The sequence below is a fragment of the Oryctolagus cuniculus genome, chromosome 1 (assembly GCF_964237555.1).
Source record: "Oryctolagus cuniculus chromosome 1, mOryCun1.1, whole genome shotgun sequence".
Lineage (NCBI taxonomy): Eukaryota > Metazoa > Chordata > Mammalia > Lagomorpha > Leporidae > Oryctolagus > Oryctolagus cuniculus.
The window spans coordinates 56,198,289-56,219,451 of record NC_091432.1 but is presented as its reverse complement, the minus strand read 5'-3'; the positions used below and the strand labels follow the sequence as shown (position 1 = coordinate 56,219,451).

General features: G+C 38.3%; 1 protein-coding gene and 1 pseudogene across 7 annotated transcripts in view; one reads left to right on the top strand and one right to left on the bottom strand.

Moving 5' to 3' along the window:
- The window catches only part of SBF2 (SET binding factor 2), a 523,890-nt gene that overhangs the window by 176,458 nt on the left and 326,269 nt on the right, over positions 1–21,163 (bottom strand). The window lies entirely within an intron of this gene.
- On the top strand, positions 8,082–10,438 carry LOC100347208 (peptidyl-prolyl cis-trans isomerase G pseudogene; annotated as a pseudogene).

The following is a 21,163-nucleotide window of genomic DNA, read 5'->3' as shown; positions in this document are numbered from 1 at the left end:
AACTTCCTGCTCGGTGAAAGACACCATCCAAGAGAATGAAAAGGCAAAATATAGGAGAAAATACTTTCAAAAGACAGCTGAGAATGAGTTGTTTTCCAAAATATACAAAGTTGTCTTAAAACTCATCAGTAAGAAACAAACTATCTAATTTAAAAGTGGACCAAAGACCTTAGTAGACACCTTATCAATGCAGATATTTACAGAACAAATAAACATATGGAAAGGTACTCCACACCATATGTCATCAGAAACATACAAATTAAAATACTGAGATACCACTAAATACCTATTATAATGGTCAAAATATACAATACTGACAATATGAAATGGTTTTTTTTCTTTTTCTTTTTTATAACTTTTATTTAATGAATATAAATTTCCAAAGTACAGCTTATGGATTACAATGGCTTCCCCCCCATAATGTCCCTCCCACCCGCAACCCTCCCCTTTCCCACTCCCTCTCCCCTTCCATTCACATCAAGATTCATTTTCGATTCTCTTTATATACAGAAGATCAGTTTAGCATACATTAAGTAAAGATTTCAAAGTTTGTTCCCACACAGAAACATAAAGTGAAAAATAATAGATGATTTTTCAAATGATGATGAAATCAGATCAGACCTAGACAATATGAAATGTTAACAAGGTGTGGAGGGGAAACAGAAATACTCATTTGTTGCTGGTGGGAATGCAGAATGGCATAGATACTTTGGAAAATAGGTGGTTTCTCACAAAACTGACCATGTGCTTAATCATACCATCTAGCAAGCTTTCTCCTTGGTATTTACCCAAAGGAGTTGAAAACTTACGTCTGCACAGAAACCTCCAAGTAGATATTTACAGCAGCTTTGTTCATAACTGCCAAATCTTGGAAGCAAACAAATTATCCTGTAGTACATGAATAGATAGGTAAATTGTGGTATCAGGCAAAGAATATTTACAGTACTTTAAAGAAAAAAAGCTACCATACCATGAAAAAACATGAACATGTGACAAAACTAAATATATATTACAAAGTGAAAGAAACAAATCTAGAAGGCGTACATACTGTCTAATTCCAACTCTATGACATTCTGGGAAAGGCAGAACTACGGGATTATAAAGAGATCGGCAGTTGTCAAGAGTTTACTGAGGAGGAAGGGATGAGTAAGTAGAGCACAGGACTTTTAGGGCAATGAAACTACTTTGTATGATACTATACTGGTAGACACCGATAATTATACATTTGTCAAACCTACAGAATGTACAATCCAAAAAGTGACCCCTAATGTAGACTATGGACTTTGGGTGACAGTGGTATGATAATACAGGTCCAAATGTACCACTATGGTACAGGATGCTGACAGTAAAGGAGGCTATATGTGTGTGTGTGGGGGGGCAGGTGGCAGATACATAGGAAACCTTTGTACCCTCTGCTTAATTTTGTTGTGAACAAAAAATATTTTTTGCTATGCTATAAAATAGTAAGTCTGCTTAAAAGAAATTACAGTTGGTAAACTGCTTCCTCTATCTTAAGAAAATAAAGAAAAAAGAAAAACTGGTAGACTTAACCATGAAGAGATAGTATTAATAATCTGTGTAGTTCATATGGTTATAAGGTAACTACTATAACACATTTTCATTTTTTGCTTTCTTTTCTTCCAGAAAGACCATACTTTAAACTTGTGTGAAGGAAAAAGAAACTGAATTATAAACCTGTCATATTTATAAGGATTAGCAGGATGACTAAACATACAAATAAATAAATAAAAGGGATAAGTAAAACATATCCTTTTGAAATTCCTCCATGTATATAAATATCATAATGAAAAGCAATTCTTTTCAGCATTTTGAATCTTAAAAATTATAATGTTTTTATGGTATTAACAAAAGATGAAATAGTCAAATACGTAGGTAGCCAAATATCACAAATAACTAGTGTCAAATGTTTCTCATGATTTACATTGCTAAAAGATGCTAACAAAAGATCAGAGAAGGCTTGTCTATTGCTTAGCTTCATGAGTAATATTCTGGAATGCTACTGTAAATGGTCAAAATGGACACTGGAAAGAAAATTGCAAATTCTAAGAATGTAATTGCTCAGTGGCTGGTGCCGTGGCTCAATAGGCTAGTCCTCCGCCTGCGCCGGCACCCCGGGTTCTAGTCCTGGTCGGGGCGCTGGATTCTGTCCCGGTTGCTCCTCTTCCAGGCCAGCTCTCTGCTGTGGCCCGGGAGTGCACTGGAGGATGGCCCAAGTGCTTGGGCCCTGCACCCACATGGGAGACCAGGAGAAGCACCAGGCTCCTGGCTTCGGATCAGCGCGGTGCACCGGCCGCAGAGTGCCAGCCGCAGTGGCCATTGCGGGGTGAACCAACGGGGAAAAAAAAAAAAGGAAGACCTTTCTCTCTGTCTCTCTCTCTCACTGTCCACTCGCCTGTCAAAAATATATATATATATAATTGCTCAGCATTATTTGTAAAAATGTTTTTGAAAGTCAAAATCATTTCCTATACGATGAATGAAATATATGAAAGTGTGAATTAACTACATCTGACCATCTTCAAAGATAACCAGACGACAGACAAGAACTTAGCAACTCTACAGATAAATACATATTTTTCTTGAAGTAGTGACACAGTAGATACTCAATGAAATGCAGAATGTTGAAGAAGATCAGGAGAGCAACATGAAAGCAGGTCTAGCCAGCGCTGCGGCTCACTAGGCTAATCCTCTGCCTGTGGTGCTGGCACCCAGGGTTCTAGTCCCCCTTGGGGTGCCAGATTCTGTCTCAGTTGCTTCTCTTCCAGTCTAGTTCTCTGCTGTGGCCCGGGAGTGCAGTGGAGGATGGCCCAAGTCCTTGGGCCCTGCACCCCATGGGAGACCAGGAGAAGCACTTGGCTCCTGGCTTTGGATCTGCATAGGTCCGGCCGTAGCGGCCATTTGGGGGGTGAACCAACGGAAAGAAGACCTTTCTCTCTCTCTCTCACTGTCTAACTCTGCCTGTCAAAAATAAATAAATAAATAAATAAATAAATAAATAAAGCAAGCAGGTCTAGAAATCCTGGGAAAGTAATGTTTAAATTCCAAACTTAATTCTTAATGACAACATAAAACTACACACTGGCCAGAAGATCAACTCCCTCTAGACTGGCTTCAGCTTTCTGCATATCCTTATGCTTACTTTTACTGGCAACAGTCACTGCCAAAGAAAAAAACCTGTACTTGCCAACCAAATGCATTATTTTAGATGTTTAATTTAACCACTGTACCATTTGTCAAGAGTAAACATGAACTCTTTTTTTTTACTTCCCTTTTAAAAAATGCAAACTTGTATTTCACTATAAGAGATCTAGGAAACACAGGTAAGTGAAAAGAAAGCAAAACATCTTATGATAAACATCTCCACTTTTGAATAACCAATGCATAACATTTTGGTACCTATTATTCAGGTTTTTCCTAATCATAGATTATATATTTAGTCATATAATTTAATTTTATTTTCTATAAAGTCATTTCATTTTTAAACTGACTTAATTCCTTGGACTCTGTGGTCCACTTTTTCCTGGATCTACTGTTAAGATCTATGATCTGTTCTTAATGTGTTGTCCAATGTGAAGTAATGCTATAACTAGTACTGAAACAGTATTTTACGCTTTGTGTTTCTGTGTGGGTGCAAACTGATGAAATCTTTACTTAATATATACTAAATCAATCTTCTGTATATAAAGATAATTGAAAATGAATCTTGATGAGAATGGAATGGGAGAGGGAGCGGGAGATGGGAGGGGTGTGAGTGGGAGGGAAATTATGGGGGGGGGGGAAACCATTGTAATCCATAAACTGTACTTTGGAAATTTATATTTACTAAATTAAAAAAATTTAAAAAAAATGACTAGCTTCTTATATAGTCATGTAGTCTGAAGGAATAGAAAATAACATTCAGTAAGTAGCCAAGTATATTAGAGATTGTAGCAACCACATAAAACTCATCAGGCACAACACTGTACACATTAGTGACATATGCCTTGGATAGAAATCTCAGGTAGAAACTAGATCTAACTTTTTATTTGGAACATTGTCAAAGAAACGGCATCAGAACATAATAAATATTTTAAGAATCATGTATGCTTCTACAACCTCCCCTCCCCCCGACACAATGTCATGGTATTTTTGAATGGATCTGAGAGTTAACTTTGAAATTGAAACATCCTAAAACTCACTTAATTCCTATCACTTTCTCAGAGCAAAACAATTAGCTGGAATTAGTCTAAAAACACTTATATTTTTCTAAAACACAGACTTTTGGTTTTCTGGCTATAACTTTCCTAAGTAACACAAAAACATACAAAATAGGAAGAATGTAGCTAGCTGTGACTGTTCCTGAAAAGGTGATAAGGGGCTGGGCAGGTATTTGCATGAGAAAAGGAGTAATAAGGTTACTGAAAAACAAAACAAAAAAACAAAAACCAAAAAAAAAAAAGGGGGAGCATTCTTGTAGGAGAAGAGAGATCAGAAATGCATATACATGGATGAGTGTCCTTCAGAAAGTTCATTGGGAAATACTTATAATATTATACTAATATTATGAAGTACGCATAGATTTCAAAATTATTTTGAATCAACATAAACTTTTCAGTTTTTTTCACATTTTTTTTTTTTTTGAAAGAGAGAAAGAGAAACAGAAACAGATGGACAAATATCTCCCATCGGCTGGTTTACTCCCCAAATGCCCACAGTATCCAGGACTGGCCAGGCCAAAGCCAGAAGCTGGGAACTTTACCTTGGTCTCCTATATGGGTAGCAGGGACTTGACAGAGTGTGCATCAGCAGGAAGTTGGAATCCCAAGAGGTGCTGACTCAAACTCAGACACTGATGTGGAATGCAAGGGTCCCAAAGTGAGTCTTAACTACTGCAGCAAGTGCTTACTTCTTGTATCAGCTCTTTTACACACATATTCTGCCTTAGAAATGAGGTCCACTGATTCCCATTTTGAGAAAGGCATTGTTTAGCTCAATAAAATTTTCCAAAACTAAGTTAGCTTACCTATATGAGTTCAAACAATTTTTTTTCTTTCAAAGAAAAACTCTGAAGAACTCTTTTATGGGTATAAACCCAACACTATTGTTTAAAGACTACCTATATTATATTAGAAAAAAACTTAAGAATGGACAGCATTAAGATCTATATCCCTATAAGTAAGCTACTGTCTACATCTGTGATCGTGAACAAACCACCTCTGTGGACTTTAGTTTCTTTATCTATAAAAGAGTTTGGACTCGATCTCTAATTTTTACTTACTTGTCTAAACCTTTTTGAAATTCCATTTATGATTTCAACTGGCTCAATTAAAAGTGGCCAAGAAAAAGAATGATCCTTTTTGTGGCTATCTAGACAGATACTGTTTGCAAACATCTTGGCGATGAGGGTGGATTCCAGAAGCTAGAAGCATAAAGTTTACAGAACACAGTGTTAGGCTCACTATGTGCTTGTGACAGACCGCATTGGGAAAGAGTGTCCTTAAAATTACTTCATTTCCAAAGAGATGTGTCTCAAGAGGCCATGGCAATGGTCAAAACCTTGGCTGAACAACTTTCTGATGTGTTGTTAGAAAAGTCATTCCTCAAACTGAAAAATCTTCTTTGAAACACACCCTAATTAAAAATGGCAACAACGATGATAATGATGATGATGATGATGATAACAAGGCCAGAGCTGAGTTCCACAACAGATAGCCTTAGCAATTCAAATCCAGTGAAAGAATTTTTTTGTGTGGTGAGATAGGCTTTATGGGAAGATGTCACTCTCTGAAAACATGACTAGAATATTTCAGTTCAAATGTAATTCCTAGTGCAGGAATATAATGATCACTATCAATGTGCAAATTTGAACCTGTGAAACAATGTTTAAGTAACCATAAAAAATGTAAAGGTATACAAAAGGGGCATATTTTCTAGATCTAAAACAGGTTATAGATCTTCACCATTTTCTAGCAGGTTCTTCCTGGCACATGGAGATCATGCTGTGATCTGTGGCTATCTAGGCAGATAGGAGGGATTTAGCAATGATCTTTTGTAAAATAACCCACCTTAGTGGCAAAGTTGATACCTAACGGATTTCTTTTGCCCTTTTAAAAGTGCATTTCCAGGGGCCGGTGCTGTGGCATAGTGGGTAAAGCCGCCGCCTGCAGTACCGGCATCCCCTATGGGTGCCAGTTCAAATCCTGGCTGTTCCACTTCCAATCTGGCTTTCTGTTATGGCCTGGGGAAGCAGTAGAAGATGGCCCATGTCCTTGGGCCCCTGCACAAGTGTGGGAGACTCAGAAGAAGCTCCAGTCTCCTGGTTTCAGATCGGCCCAGCTCCAGCACATTGCAGCCATTCGGGGAGTGAACCAGTGGATCGAAGACCTCTCTCTCTCTCTCTCTCTCTCTCTCTCTCTCTCTCTCTCTGCCTCTGCCTTTCTGTAACTGCCTTTGAAATAAATAATAAATTTTTTTTAAAAAGTACATCTCTAATACCTGTGCCTAACTGGCTGCCTAAATTTCAGTCAAATTATTGTAATTAGATCTAAGTAAAGTGGACTTAACAAAGTCTGAAGTTTGAGACAGAATCACAGACCAGAGGTTTAATAGCTTGGGTTGAATTTCATGCTAGTTCCGTTAATTAAAAAGCAAGTTTGCTAAATCTGTAAATGAGGTATTTGATGTTCTCCATCATCCTCACCCCTCACTTCCCAGTCTTTTATCAGAGTCAAAGAAAAATGAATGGAGGTAAAGTAAAGCAAACCACTTGGGCCAAAATTTGATGAAGAATTTCTAGAGCAATTAGGTTTGACTAAAATACAATGTTAACCAAATGTGTAATTTAACATTTTCTAGTAGCTGCATTAGAAAGTAGAAAGAAACAGGCAAAATGAAATATTTAAAACATACTTTAGCTAATCCAATACAAATAAAACCTGGTTAACCTGAGATACAAATAAAAATCATTAACGACATATTTTTAGCTCCTTGTTCAGACTACATCTTCAAAAGCCAGTGTGTGTTTCACACTAGCAGCACATCTCTATTTGAATTGGCCACATTTCAAGTATTCAGTATCCAGTACTCCGTTTCAAATGTCATGTGAAGTAATGCAGTATTTGACTGTAATACCTTTAATAATTTCTTTGTCGTGTAGTCCCAAATTTATAAGTGTGATCTTCCTTCTTTTTCTCCTATGACTGCTCCTCCTCTATTTCTCTGGTTGCTATTTTTGGAGAACTGTTAGAAAATTTATGCCAGGGGACACTAAACTTCTCATATGGCAAGTAAAAAATGCCAGTCTCTCCAGAATGAAAAAAAAAAAACCAGGAGGTTTGGAACCACGTGATCAAGTGTTTTTCATAAAACTAGACATAGATAAAAGAGAGGAAAGATTAGCCTGAACTTCAAAGACTTCAAAGCCAGGCAGATTCAAAGATGAGGAGGTGGATCTTCTCCCTATGACCTTGTTATTAAACTGAGTTGTCTCTCTTGCAAGCTATCTATAATCAGGCTTAAATTGCATTTACAAAAATACTTCACCTTCCTTGTTTTTTCCCCCTTTTCACACTGAGTCTTGATGACTTTGTGCTGAATAAGTAGAAAAACGTTTGGGTAAAAGTGTGTTTCATTTTCACATAACTGTTAGAAATCTGTAAACTTTGTTCCTGGTGACCACTCAAAACTAAAGTGCAGACTTGAGAAATAAGAAAATGATGTCTGAAAAAAATCCTAACCATTGTGACTGGAGAGACAAAAGATCTTAATTAGGAGGAAATAAAAGAATGGCAAATTTAATAATGCTATATACACATAAAGATTTTCTCTAGAATATACATTTTTTGAAGTACAAAAGGAATATCTGCCAGTATAGAGCACATACTGGACCATAAAATATGTCTCAATAAATTTAAAAAAGAAGATTAAAATTTTGGAAAGCATGTTTTCTAATAACAGAATTAAATTATAAAGCACTAGACGCCAGGACTGGGCTGTGGGGGAGGGAGGTGGTTAGTAGGCTTTAACGCCTTTTCTGGCGGCGGTAGATTTGAAGTGCTTTTAAGGACCGGGCCCAGGAGAGGAAACTGTCGGTGCAGGAGCAAAATGGTTGGATCAATTGTCCTGTGGTGTTGGTTTTTCCTTTTCTGTCTTTTTAAATTTAAAGATTGAACCCTAGGACCATGGGAATAAAGGTTCAGTGTCCTCGGTGTTTTTTTGATATTGCCATTAACAATCAACCTGCTGGAAGAGTTGTCTTTGAATTATTTTCTGCGAGAACTTGCGAGAACTTTCGATGTCTTTGTACAGGTGAAAAGGGGACAGGGAAGTCAACTCAGAAGCCATTACATTATACGAGTTGTCTCTTTCATAGAGATGTCAAGGATTTTATGGTTCAAAGTGGTGACTTCAGTGAGGGAAATGGACGAGAAGGAGAATCTATTTATGGCGGATTTTTTGAAGATGAGAGTTTTGCTGTTAAACACAACGAAGAGTTTCTTTTGTCAGTGGCCAACAGAGGGAAAGATACAAATGGTTCACAATTCTTCATAACAATGAAGCCAACATGATGCCCATGTTGTTTTTGGGCAAGTAATCTCTGGTCAAGAAGTTGTGACAGAAATAGAAAACCAGAAAACAGATGCAGCTAGCAAACCATTTGCTGAGGTACGGATACTCAGTTGTGGAGAGCTAATTCCCAAATCTAAAGTTAAGAAAGAAGAAAAGAAAAGGCATAAGTCGTCATCATCTTCCTCCTCTTCATCCAGTGACTCAGATAGCTCAAGTGATTCTCAGTCCTCTTCTGAGTCTTCTGATTCTGAAAGTGCTTCTGAAGAGAAATAAAAAAAAAGGAAAAAAGAAACATCGGAAAAATTCCCGAAAACATAAGAAAGAAAAGAAGAAGCAAAAGAAAAGCAAGAAAAGTGCATCTAGTCAAAGTGAAGCTGAGAATCTTGAAGTGTAGCCCCAGTCTACTGTCCATCCAGAAGAGATCCCTCTTATACCAGAAAACAGATTCCTAATGAGAAAAAGTCCTCCTAAAGCTGATGACAAGGAAAGGAAAAGCAGAGAGAGCGCGAGCGAGCAAGTGAGCGAGCAAGCAACCTGCCTAACTCCCAGCTTGCGTCATACCAGAGATGACTTTTAGTTACTAGATCTGGCAGAAAAATTAAAGGAAGAGGACTAAGGCATTATCGAACTCCTTCCAGATCCAGATCAAGGGATTGTTTCAGATATAGTGAGACTCCTCCACATTGGAGGCAAGAGATGCAGAGAGCTCAAAGAATGAGGGTATCAAGTGGTGAAAAATGGATCAGAGGGGATAAAAGTGAATTGAATGAAATAAAAGAAAAAGAAGCCCAATTAAAGTAAAAGAGAGAAAAGTAATTGTGTCTGAGAGTCCAAACAGAAAAAAATGAAAAGGAAAAGTTAAAGAGCATAAATCTAACAGCAAAGAGAGAGAGAGAGATCAGAAAAAACTTTGAAAAAGATGAAAAATATAATAAAAACAAAGTGAGGAAAAGAGCCAAATCTAAAAACAGAAGTAAGAGCAAAGAGAAATCAAAGAGTAAGGAAAGAGATTCAAAACACAACAGACACGAAGAAAAGAGGATGAGGTCAAAGAGAAAAGAAAGAGATCATGAGAATGTTAAAGAAAAAGAAAAGCCATTGGATTCTAAAGGAAAACATCAGGAAAGGAGCAGAAGTAAAGAGAAGTCTAAACAATTAGAATCAAAAAGTAAAGAGCATGATCATCATAAAAGTAAGGAAAAGGATAGACGTGCACAACCTAAGAGTAGAGAACGAGATATAACTGTAAACACAGTTACAATAGTAGAACAAGGAAACGGAGCAGAAGTAGGGACAGGAGCAGAAGAGTGAGATCTAGAAGCCATGACAGAGATGGCAGCAGAAGCAAGGAGTACCATAGTTACAGAGAACTGGAGTACAGGAGAAGAGGAAGATCCCGCAGCAGAGAGAGACGAGCAACACCAGGAAGATCTAGAAGTAAAGACAGGAGGAGGAGGAGGAGAGATTCCCGGAGTTCAGAGAGAGAAGAAAGTCAAAACCGAAACAGAGAAAAATACAGAAACCAAGAAAGTAAGAGTTCACATAGAAATGCAAATTCTGAGAGTAAGAAAAGAATGTACTCTAAAAGTCGTGATCATAATAGTTCGAATAACAGGGGGAAAAAACCTGATAGAGATCAAAGTCCATTCCTAAAAATGAAACAAAGCAGTCAGGACAATGAATTAAAGTCTTCCCTGCTGAAAAATAAGGAAGAAGAGAAGACCAGATCCTCAGTTGAAAAAGAATACCAAAAATCAAAGGGTCAAGAAAATGATCACGTACATGATAAAAACAAAAAATTTGATCATGAATCAAGCCCTGGAACAGATAAAGACAAAAGTGGATGAGTGAGTCCTGTACACTTACTCCATTTTTGTCTCAAATATTAAGTTTTAAGACTTGCTGATGAATCTCCTTTTTGTTGTTTTCATTGTTTTTGGGTTGTTTTATGTTTGTCTTTTTTTTAAAGGTGGACTTCATTGAGTTGATCTTTTGATAATCTGCAGCTGGATAATTTGTACTGCTAAAGTTTTAATAAACTTGAAATGAGAAAAACAAAAAATTATAAAGCACTAACAAAACTCTCTGGAAGATCTACAAAGACATGGAGACCACATAACATAATTATGAGTAACACAAGTTCAAAAACAACCCATAAGGGAAATGAGAAAGTATTCCGAAATGAATGAAAATGAAAATACATAGAAATGTGTTGGCTTCTGCTAAGGCAGTACTCTCAGAAATTTATAGCATTACATGCTATGCCAGAAAAGAAGAAAGGTCTCAAATTAATCACCTCAGCTTCCATCTTGAGTAAATAAGCCAACAATCAATTAAATATGAAGGATGTAGAAGGATACAATAAAGTTCACAGTATAACTCAATAACTTGAAAACATAAAAATAGAGAAAATCAGTGAAACCAAGAACTCATTTGAGAAGTTCAGTAAAATTGATAAATTTCTAAATAGACTGAAGAGGAAAAGATACACACTGTTGCTAGAAGAAATGAGAGAGAAGCTATTACTCTAGATTCTACAGATATAAAGGGATAAGAGAATATGAATATACTGAACTACAAATAAAATGGCCAAAGATCTTCTAAAGAAACAGAAAACCTTGGTGGCACTACATATATGAAATAATTTATCTTGTAGTTACAGATCTTATCACAAGGAAAAATGCAGGCCTGAATGGCTTCATTGTGAATTCTACCAAATATTTAAGAAATAAATACTATTAAGAATAGCATATACTAAGATATACATTAAGAAATAATACTGTTACTGGTACAATAGGTCATGTGGATGAATTAAAAAATCAGTCTTCTCAGTGTTAATAGTTGATGGATTAAGGGTGAATCTTGATTTAATTATGGTATCTGAGGGGTGAGTCTGGGGGGAGGTGTTTAGGTTTGCGGGGGCATGCTCTTGGAGGGTGGTTCTCTTGAGAATGTTGATTATTATTTGAGTTCAAGTTCTGCCTCACTGTTCTTTCTCTGCTTCCTGGCTTACCATGTGATCATTCCTCCACATTCACCATGAACAGCATTTACAGAATGCTGAACTGTAACCTCTAAACCGTAAACTCAAATGAATCTTCTCTTTCCTAAGAAGCACCTCCTGGGTGTTTTAGTTAAAGTAATGAAAAGTGAACTAATACGAAAACCAATTCTAGATGAACTCTATTGGGAAATAAGGGGATACAGTTGCCAACTCCTTTTATGAGGTTAAAATATCCTGTTACTGAAACAAGACAAAGACATTAAAAGAAAATTATGGACTAACATCCCTCATAGGACTGATACAAATAATTTTAGTAAATCAAATCCAGTACAGTATTTATAAAGTTAATATATCAAGATCAAGTAGAATGGAAAGTTGGTTCCACATCAAAATGTTAATCAATGTAATTCACCACATTAAAAAAAAAAACACAACAAAAAGGGCATGAGCATTTGGTATGACAGTTAAGATGCCATTTAGGATGTTCACATTCCACATAGAGTGCCTGGATTCAAGTTCTGGTTCTGTTTCTGACCCAGCTTCCTGCTAATATGTACTCTCGGAGGTAGCAGGTGATGGTTCAAGTACTTGTATCCCTGTCACCAAACTGGGAGACCTAGATGGAGTTCCTAACTCCTGACTTCAGACTGGCCAAGGCCCAGCTGTTGCAACTATGTGGGGAATGAATAAGTAGATGATCTGTTTTGTAGATAAAATTAAACTTAAAAAGGCTAAAATTCACAATAGTCAAGGGATCATAAACTGAAATAAAATGAAATTAGTTTATTCTTTAATTCATTTACCCCTGCATCAATTCAATCAATAAATATTTATTGATGCTTTTCATGGGTCAGGCACTATTCTAGGTGGTGGGATTCAGAAGTGAACTAAACAAAATTCTTTATATGTACTTTTTATCATATCTTCTCTCCCAATTTGGCAAATGACCAACATTTAAAAGAGAAACTGAAATACCGTTAGCAGGGATATAGGGAAGGATATATTTTTCAAGAATTTCTGGGGGAGATAAGAAATGTAACAGCCTTTTTAAACAGCATCTGCCAATATCTACTAAAACTAAATATATATATATCCTGTGATCAAGAAATTCCATTCCCAGGAATCAAACCCAAAGAAATAAAAAACTAGCAGTAAATACTTACATATAAGGATGTTTATTGAAGCTTTATTCAAGATGAAAAAAGAAACTGGACAGAACCTGAATTCTCATCAAAAGGGAAATATATGAAAAAAACAGAATAGTCACACCAGGAAATATTATATAGGCTTAGTGGTTAGATGCCAGTTATGATGCCTACATCCCACATCAGAGTACATGGGTTCAACTCCCAGCTCCAGGTCCTGATTCCAATTTCCTGCTAATTCAGACCCCAGGAGACAATGATGATGGTTCAAGCAGCCAGGTTCCTGCCACCCATGTGGGAGAACTGAATTAAGTTCGCAGTCCCCTTGCTACCATGAGTATTTGGGGAATGAGCCACCAGATGGGAGCACTCTGTCATTCTGTGTTCCTCAAATGAATGAATGAGAATGCCTCATGGCCTGGTTCCAAATCACAGGATGAGTCACCATGGGCTATTACATGGAAATTGAAAAAATCATGTGGTATAACTTAATTTTGAGGTAAAATGCAGTGTTTTTCAATATATCTGCCAGGGTATCACTTGACATTACACGTCTGAAGTAATTTACAGTTTCAACATTATATCATACTACATTATTATCAACAACATTGCATCTCTGTGAATCTGAGTATTCAGTGGTTGCTGTGATTAAAAAGCAAATACTATGCCAAAACCAAAGCTGGAAATGTTGGTGGTAGAGTCAATCTAATCCCAAAGTTCAAGGAGTTGTACAATCTCCAACAGAGGTGCACATCCCATTAGTAAACAATTACAGCTATTTTAAAATGAAATGTAAATATTTTTTCATTCTATGTTTAATTTTTTCAAATGGTTATTCAGTTTTAAATATTGAATATTAAGTTGGTAGAAACATATAAAAAATTAAGGTCTTAGGTATTTCTCTTGTCCTGGAGTATCCCAAGAAAAACAGGCTGAGACTGTCAACTCTGAACCCAGAAAGTTTGGGAACTTCTAATTCAAAAAGTGAGATACCTCTCTTGAAGATTTAGCTTATGAAATAAAAAATAGAACAAAATGAAAAAAATGAATACAGAAATTAAATAGAAAATAAATATACAAATTCAAAATGAAAAAAAAAAAAAACCCTTTTACAAAATAAGAAAGCCCCTAATCAACACTGGGCAAATCATTATGACAAAATCATCAAACAACACAGGAAGAAATGAAAATCTGAACAGTCTATAACTGGAATTAAAAATATGTTGACAAAACACTAGATTCAGACAGCTTAGTAATGAGTCCTAACAAACTTTTAAGGTATACAGTATTTCAAAATAAAATGAAGTGTTTCACAGAAGAGACACAGAGGAACACTCCTGATTTAATTTTCTGGTACTAGTATAATAGGTTGAGAAATTATAGTCTTATTTCAATCATGGAAAAAACTGTTAACATATAAAGTACAGTAATCCATGAAAACAACTGTACATCAAAACTGATAGTTGCAGAAAAAATATCTCATAAAATTTAATATCTATTCTGATACAATTCTTAACTCACCAATGAAGAGAACTTTTAAACCTGATGTGGGATATCTAACTAAACTTTTTATGAAAGCCAAAGTTCTAAGATTAAACTTTACAAAAGGCACTTATTATCATGCCTAATTAATGTTATGGTATAGCTCTTTGCAAGGTAATAAGAAAGATATATATATAAAATTTGAAAAGTATTCTAAGAAATATCATGGATGTTATGATTGTAAACTTACAGAAATTAAAAGAACATGCATACAAATTATTAAAATTAGTGAAGTTTACAAAGTAATAGCTAAGTTCACTGTATTTCCATACATATGAAAAAGCAGAAAACAATTAGAAAACATTTTAAAAGACAACGTTTAGAACAGCAACATGAAAAATTGCAATGACTAGAAAGGGATTTCACAAAACATGTGTAAGACTTTCTTGGAATGACATATTATTAAGTATATTAAAGGGTTATATACACTAAGGAAGACATCATGTAAATGGATAAAAGACTTATAAAAAAGTCAGGTCTTCTTAAATTAATCTTTGGGTTCAGTGCAATTTTAGTCAAAGGTCCAATAGTGTGTTTCATGGAATTCAGTGAGGCTATTCTAACATTATATGAGAAAACAAAGGGCAAAGAACAGGTAACACATCTCTCAAGAAGACACAACACAGGGACTTGTCTCAGCAGATACTAAAACTTATTATCAAACCTGAAGACTATGTTATGCTCATGTTTAAGCAGGAAAACAGAACTCTTGAATAGGCTTGTATATTCATAGAAATGTGACATATCAAAAAAGTGTTTTTGTAAGTCAGTGGAGAAAGAATGTAGCATTAAATAAATGGTTCTGAGACAATGGTTATTAATTTAGAAAAAGATGAACTGGATAGCCATCTCATACAATTCACAAAAATCATTGTCAGATAGATTAAGAATTTAAACATGAAAGGTAAAGTTATTGAGCATTTTAAAAGAATATAAGAATAGGAGCCAGTGCTGTGGTGCAGCAGGTTAAAGTCCTGGCCTGTAGGGCTGGCATCCCATATGGGTACTGGTTTGGTTCTGTTTGCTCCACTTCCAATCCAGCTCCCTGCTAGTGTGCCTGGGAAAGCACTGGAGGATGGCCTAAGTGCTTGGGTCCCCACACCCACGTGGGAGAACTCGAAGAGGCTCCTGGCTTCTGGCTTTGGATGGGCCCAGCTCCAGCCATTGTGGTCCTTTGGAGAGTAAACCAGAGGATAGAGAACCTCTCTCTCTCTCTGTAACTTTGTTTTTCAAACGAATAAAATAAATCTTTTTAAAAATATTTACTTATTTATATGAAAGTGAGAGTTACACACAGAGAATAGGAGAGGCAGAGACAGAAAGAGAGGTCTTCTATCTGCTGGTTCACTCCTCAGATAGCTGCAATGGCTGAAGCTGCGCTGATCTGAAGCCAGGAGCCAGGAGCTTCCTCTGGGTCTCCCACATGGGTGCAGGGGCCCAAGGATTTGGGCCATCTTCTACTGCTTTCCCAGGCCATAGCAGAGAGCTGGATTGGAAGTAGAGCAGCCAGGACTCAAACTGGTGCCCATATGGAATGAAGGCACTGCAGGCGGAGGCTTTACCCACCATGTCACAGCACCCGCCCCAATAAAACAAATCTTAAAAAAAGGATATCAGAATATCTGTATGACATTATGGTAGGAAACGATTTCTTGCTATATATAAAAAAGTCAAAACACAAAATAAATGATTAATAAGGTCAACTATATTAAAGCTACAAATTGATATTCATTAAGAGATGTAAGGACACCTTTCTCTGAAGGGAGGAGAGAACCTCCACTTTGACTATGACCGTGTCTAAACAAGATAAGAGTCGGAGAACTCAAGGGGCTTCCATAGCCTTGGAAACTCATGACTGGTGCATAGGGAGATTACTGATGCCATAAACAGGAGTGTCAATTTGTAAAGTCAACAACAGGAGTCACTGTGCACTTACTCCTCATGTAGGATCTCTGTCCTTAATGTGCTGTACATTGAGGCTTAATGCTATAACGAGTACTCAAACAGTATATTTCACTTTGTGTTTCTATGGGGGTGCAAATGGTTGAAATCTTTACTTAATGTACACTAAACTGATCTTCTGTAAAAAAAAAAAAAAAGAAATTATCAATTCCCAACTTGACTCTCACTGGGATTAAACATGACAATAGGTCTGATTTCATCATCATTTAAAAAAATATCATCTATTATTTTTCACTTTATGTCTCTGTATGGGAGCAAACTGTTGAAATCCTTACTTAAGGTATACTAAGCTGATCTTCTGTATATTAAGATAATCGAAAATGAATCTTGATGTGAATGGAAGGGGAGAGGGAGTGGGAAAGGGGAGGGTTGTGGGTGGGAGGGACGGTATGGGGTGGGGAAGCCATTGTAATCCATGAGTCGTACTTTGGAAATTTATATTCATTAAACAAAAGATAAAAAAAAAAAAAAAGAGATGTAAGGACAGAGAGAAGACAGTCATAAACTGGGAAGATACATTTGTAACATGTGTAAATAACTGAAGGATTTGTTTCAGAACATTTTAATAACTCTTATAAGTCAATGAGAAATAGAAAAAAATGAAAAAAAAAGCAACTAGGCATCTTCTTACATAGCAAACACGCAAGGCCAGTAAACAAGAAAACTTGTCCATTTATTAGCCACATGAAAATGCAAATTATAACTATCATGATATACTCTTTTATAATGATCAGATTGGCAGAATTTAAAAAGTATGCTTTTTATTTTTATGCATTCACTTTTAAAGGCAGATTGGCAGAGAGAGAGAGAGAGAGAGAGAGAGAGAGAGAGAGAGAGAGATCTTCTATCTGTTGATTTACTTTCAAATACCTACAACAGCTGGGGCTAGGCCAGCCCAAATTCAAAGCCAGGAACCAAAGTATCTGGGACATCATCTACTGCCTTGCAGGCACATTAACAGGAAGCTGGATCAAAAGCATGGAGGAGCTGGCACTTGAATCCAGCACTAGATATGGCAGTTTAACTTACTGCAAAATATCTACAATTTAAAGCAACAGAAAAACTCTCATATGTTGCTATAAGAGAATAAATTTTTGTAAAGTCATTTTCACAGAGATTCTAAGATGGCTGAATAGGGAAAAGACATTCTTTTAGACAACAGGAAGATAGTAGAAAAAAAAGCTGAGGAAGTGCATTTTCAGGAGAGAACTGGAGACAAGTTTGCAGTAGAAATTCTACAGAAGCAAGAGGGATGCCTTGAAGCAGTATGGAAAGTGCCAGTGTGTTGCAAAGATCGCAGATACCACACAGGATACCTACAGGCAGGAAACGGAAGACACGCTAGCTTTGGAGATCGAAGTGAGAGGAGAGTGCGACAGCAACTGGTGGGGAGAAGGCGCTATTTTGACACAAGTATAGGCTGTGACAGCTCTTGTGTGTGTGTGTGGTCAGGAGATTTTACCAGCGGGAACAACAACTTTCCCTCATTGGCTTTGAGTCTGGCTAGGAAGGCTGACAGTGGGCTGGGCAGCCCCGCAGCCCTGTGAGGTCCCCCAGTCTCTCAACATATCTTAAGTTCTGGGGGTCAAACTGCCAAGGTGGAGCACCCACCGGCAGCAGGCTCTGGGGAAGTCTATGCTATCTCCACGGGTGCAGCAAGCTCATGCGACTAAACAAATCCTCTGCACCCTACAACTGTGGGAGACTTGCATGCTGTGACTGCAGGAATCCTGTGACTGCATGACGTGATAGGGCAGGGGTGTGGCTGGGTCCCTGGGCAGTCACTGTGTCCCGTCTCAGAGACTCAGAGCTCCCTGACTGCTCAGGGTGGGTCACTGCTGAGAGTCCTGTGCTCACACCGAGGACTGCACAGATCCGTTGTGTGGTTTATGTGGCAGCACAGGTGTGTTACGCCCACCGTGGACTACCCTGGGGCATTGATCACCTTGGAAGAGAGGAGGTAAGGGTGATTACGCCAACAGAGGTAATCATATCCTGATGAGAGATCTAACATGCCCAACTTGGATGTCTCACCCTGGATACTCACCCAACCCTGGAGCACTGTCCAGAGCTCCCTAGCCACGCCCAGCACAAGCCTCTGGGTATTCACTGAAAGAGCTAAGCAACAGGGTCATAGTTCAAAAATAAAACAAATCAGAGGAGAAAACCGACAAGAATTTCTACAAATGCATAAAAATAAATGCAGAAATTCAGGAAATAATAAGGAAGACAACATGACTCCCACAAAGGAACACAACAACTCTTGAAGTTTAGATTGTGAAGACAAGAGATTGATGAAATGTCTAAAAAGGAACGTCAAAGAGTGATCATAGAATTACACAAAAGCAATGAGAAAAAAAGTAATGAGTTAAAGAAATCAATACACGACATGAAGGAAAAATTATCCAACGAGATGGAGATTTTAAAATCAACTGAAATATTAGAAATGAAAAATTCAATATGTCAAATAAAAAATAGAGTGGAGGGGCCGGTGCTGTGGCATAATGGGCAAAGTTGCTGCTTGCAGTGCTGGCATCCCATATGGGCACCAGTTCCAGTCCTGGCTGCTCCTCTTCTGACACAGTTCTTTGCTACGGCTTGGGAAAGCAGTAGAAGATGACACAAATTCTTGGACCTTGCACCCATGTGGGAGACCCAGAAGAAGCTCCCGGTTCCTGGCTTTGGATCAGCACAGCTCCAGCAATTGTGGCCATCTGGACAGTGATCCAATGGATGGAAGATCAATCTCTCTCTCTCTCTCTCTCTGCATCTCTGTAATTCTGCCTTTCAAATAAATAAATAAATCTTTAAAAAAAAATACAGTGGAAAGCCTTAAGAACAGACGTGGCGAGGCATAAGAAAAAATATCTGAGATGGAAGACAAACCTTTGGAAATATCTCAGATCAAAAAAAGAAGAAATTAGAAATAAAAGAATGTTCAAGATCTATGGGATACTATCAAATGACCCAGCATACAGATCTTAGGAGTTCTTGAAGGTGTGGACAGACAAATGAATTAGAAGGCCTAATCAGCCGGTGGAGTCCCGGTTGCTCCTCTTCCAGGCCAGCTCTCTGCTGTGGCCCGGGAGTGCAGTGGAGGATGGCCCAAGTCCTTGGGCCCTGCACCCCATGGGAGACCAGGAGAAGCACCTGGCTCCTGCCTTGGGATCAGCGCGGTGTGCTGGCTGCAGCGCGCTGGTTGTGGCGGCCATTGGAGGGTGAACCAATGGCAAAGGAAGACCTCTCTGTCTCTCTATCTCTCTGTCCACTCTGTCAAAAAAAAAAAAAAAAAAAAAAAAGGCCTAATTGTGGGGAGCAACTCGGACTAGACTAAGTTACTGGAATTAAGACTTGTTCTATGCATCTGCTCTCCCACAATATGGCACTGGGAGAGGAGTAAACAGCTTCTACACAGCTGCCTCTCACCAACTTGACAAGCTGCAGGACCTGCTCCTGATTGGAGGAGAGCAGCGTACTCGGCGTGTGGGTAGCAGAGTTGGGATTGGTGGAAGAGGACTATAAAGGAGGAGAGAGACAACATGCACCAGGAACATCTAAGGGGAACATCCGGATAACATCTGAGCAGCCCCCGAGAGAGCTGGCCGGCGGTGTGCCGCTCCCCCGTGGAAGTGGGGAAAGTGGCAGGGGGAGCCAACCTTCCACGGAGGTGGAAGGATCGGCAGCCAACCTGGGAAGGACCAGCAGCAAACTCGGGAAGGGCCGAGCAGATGAAAGAACAACGCAGGGTCCTGTGTTGTTCCTCCGCGAAGAGGGGGAGTGACACCTAATCAATGAAATAATACAGAAAACTTCCCTAACTTGGAGAAAGGGATGACTAAGTACATGAGGCACATACAACTCCTAATAGACATGACCAGAAAAGATCTTTACCAAGACACGTTGCAGTCAAACTTTCAACAGTAAAACATAAAGAAAAGATTCTGCACAAGGGAAACACCAGATTACTTTTAAAGGATCTCCAATTAGATTCACAGCTTACTTCTCGTGAGAAACAACACAGGCTAGCAGAAAATGGACACAGTCCAACTTTTAAAATTAACAATAACAACAAAAAAACTATAAACCAAGAATACTGTATCCTGTAAAGCTCTCAGTCATGAATGAAGGTGAAATAAAGACCTTCTGTGTAACAAACAGAAATTGAACGAATTTGTCACCACTCATCCAGCCTTAGAAATGCTTAAGGATGTGTATACAAAGAGAGATAGTCATCATTATGAAAGAATATAAAGGTGGGGCCGGTGCTGCAGCACACTAAGTTAATCCTCTGCCTGCAGCGCTGGCATCCCATATGGGCACCGGTTCTAGTCCCAGTTGCTCCTCTTCCAGTCCAGCTCTCTGCTGTGGCCCGGGAAGGCAGTGGAGGATGGCCTAAGTGCTTGGGCCCCTGCACCCGCATGGGAGACCAGGAAGAAGCACTTGGCTCCTGGCTTTGGACTGGCATAGCTCTGGCATTGCAGACATTTGGGGAGTGAACCAACAGAAGAAAGACCTTTCTGTCTCTCTCTCTCACTGTCTGTAACTCTACCTGTCAAATAAATAAAAATATTTTTTTATTTGACAGATAGAGTTAGACAGAGGGAAAGACAGAGAGAAAGGTCTTCCTTCCGTTGGTTCACTCTCCAAATGGCTGCTATGGCTGGAGCTATGCTGATCCGAAGCCAGGAGCCAGGTGTTTCTTCTTGGTCTCCCATGCGGGTAACAGGGCCCAAGCACTTGGGCCATCCTCCACTGCCTTCCTGGGACATAGCAGAGAGCTCGACTGGAAAAGGAGCAACTGGGACTAGAACCGGTGCCCATATGGGATGCCGGAGCCGCAGGCAGAGGATTAACCAAGTGAGCCACGGCACCAGCCCCATAAATAAAAATCTTTTAAAAAAAAGAAAGAATATGAATATTAAAAAAAATTACTCAGTAAAGG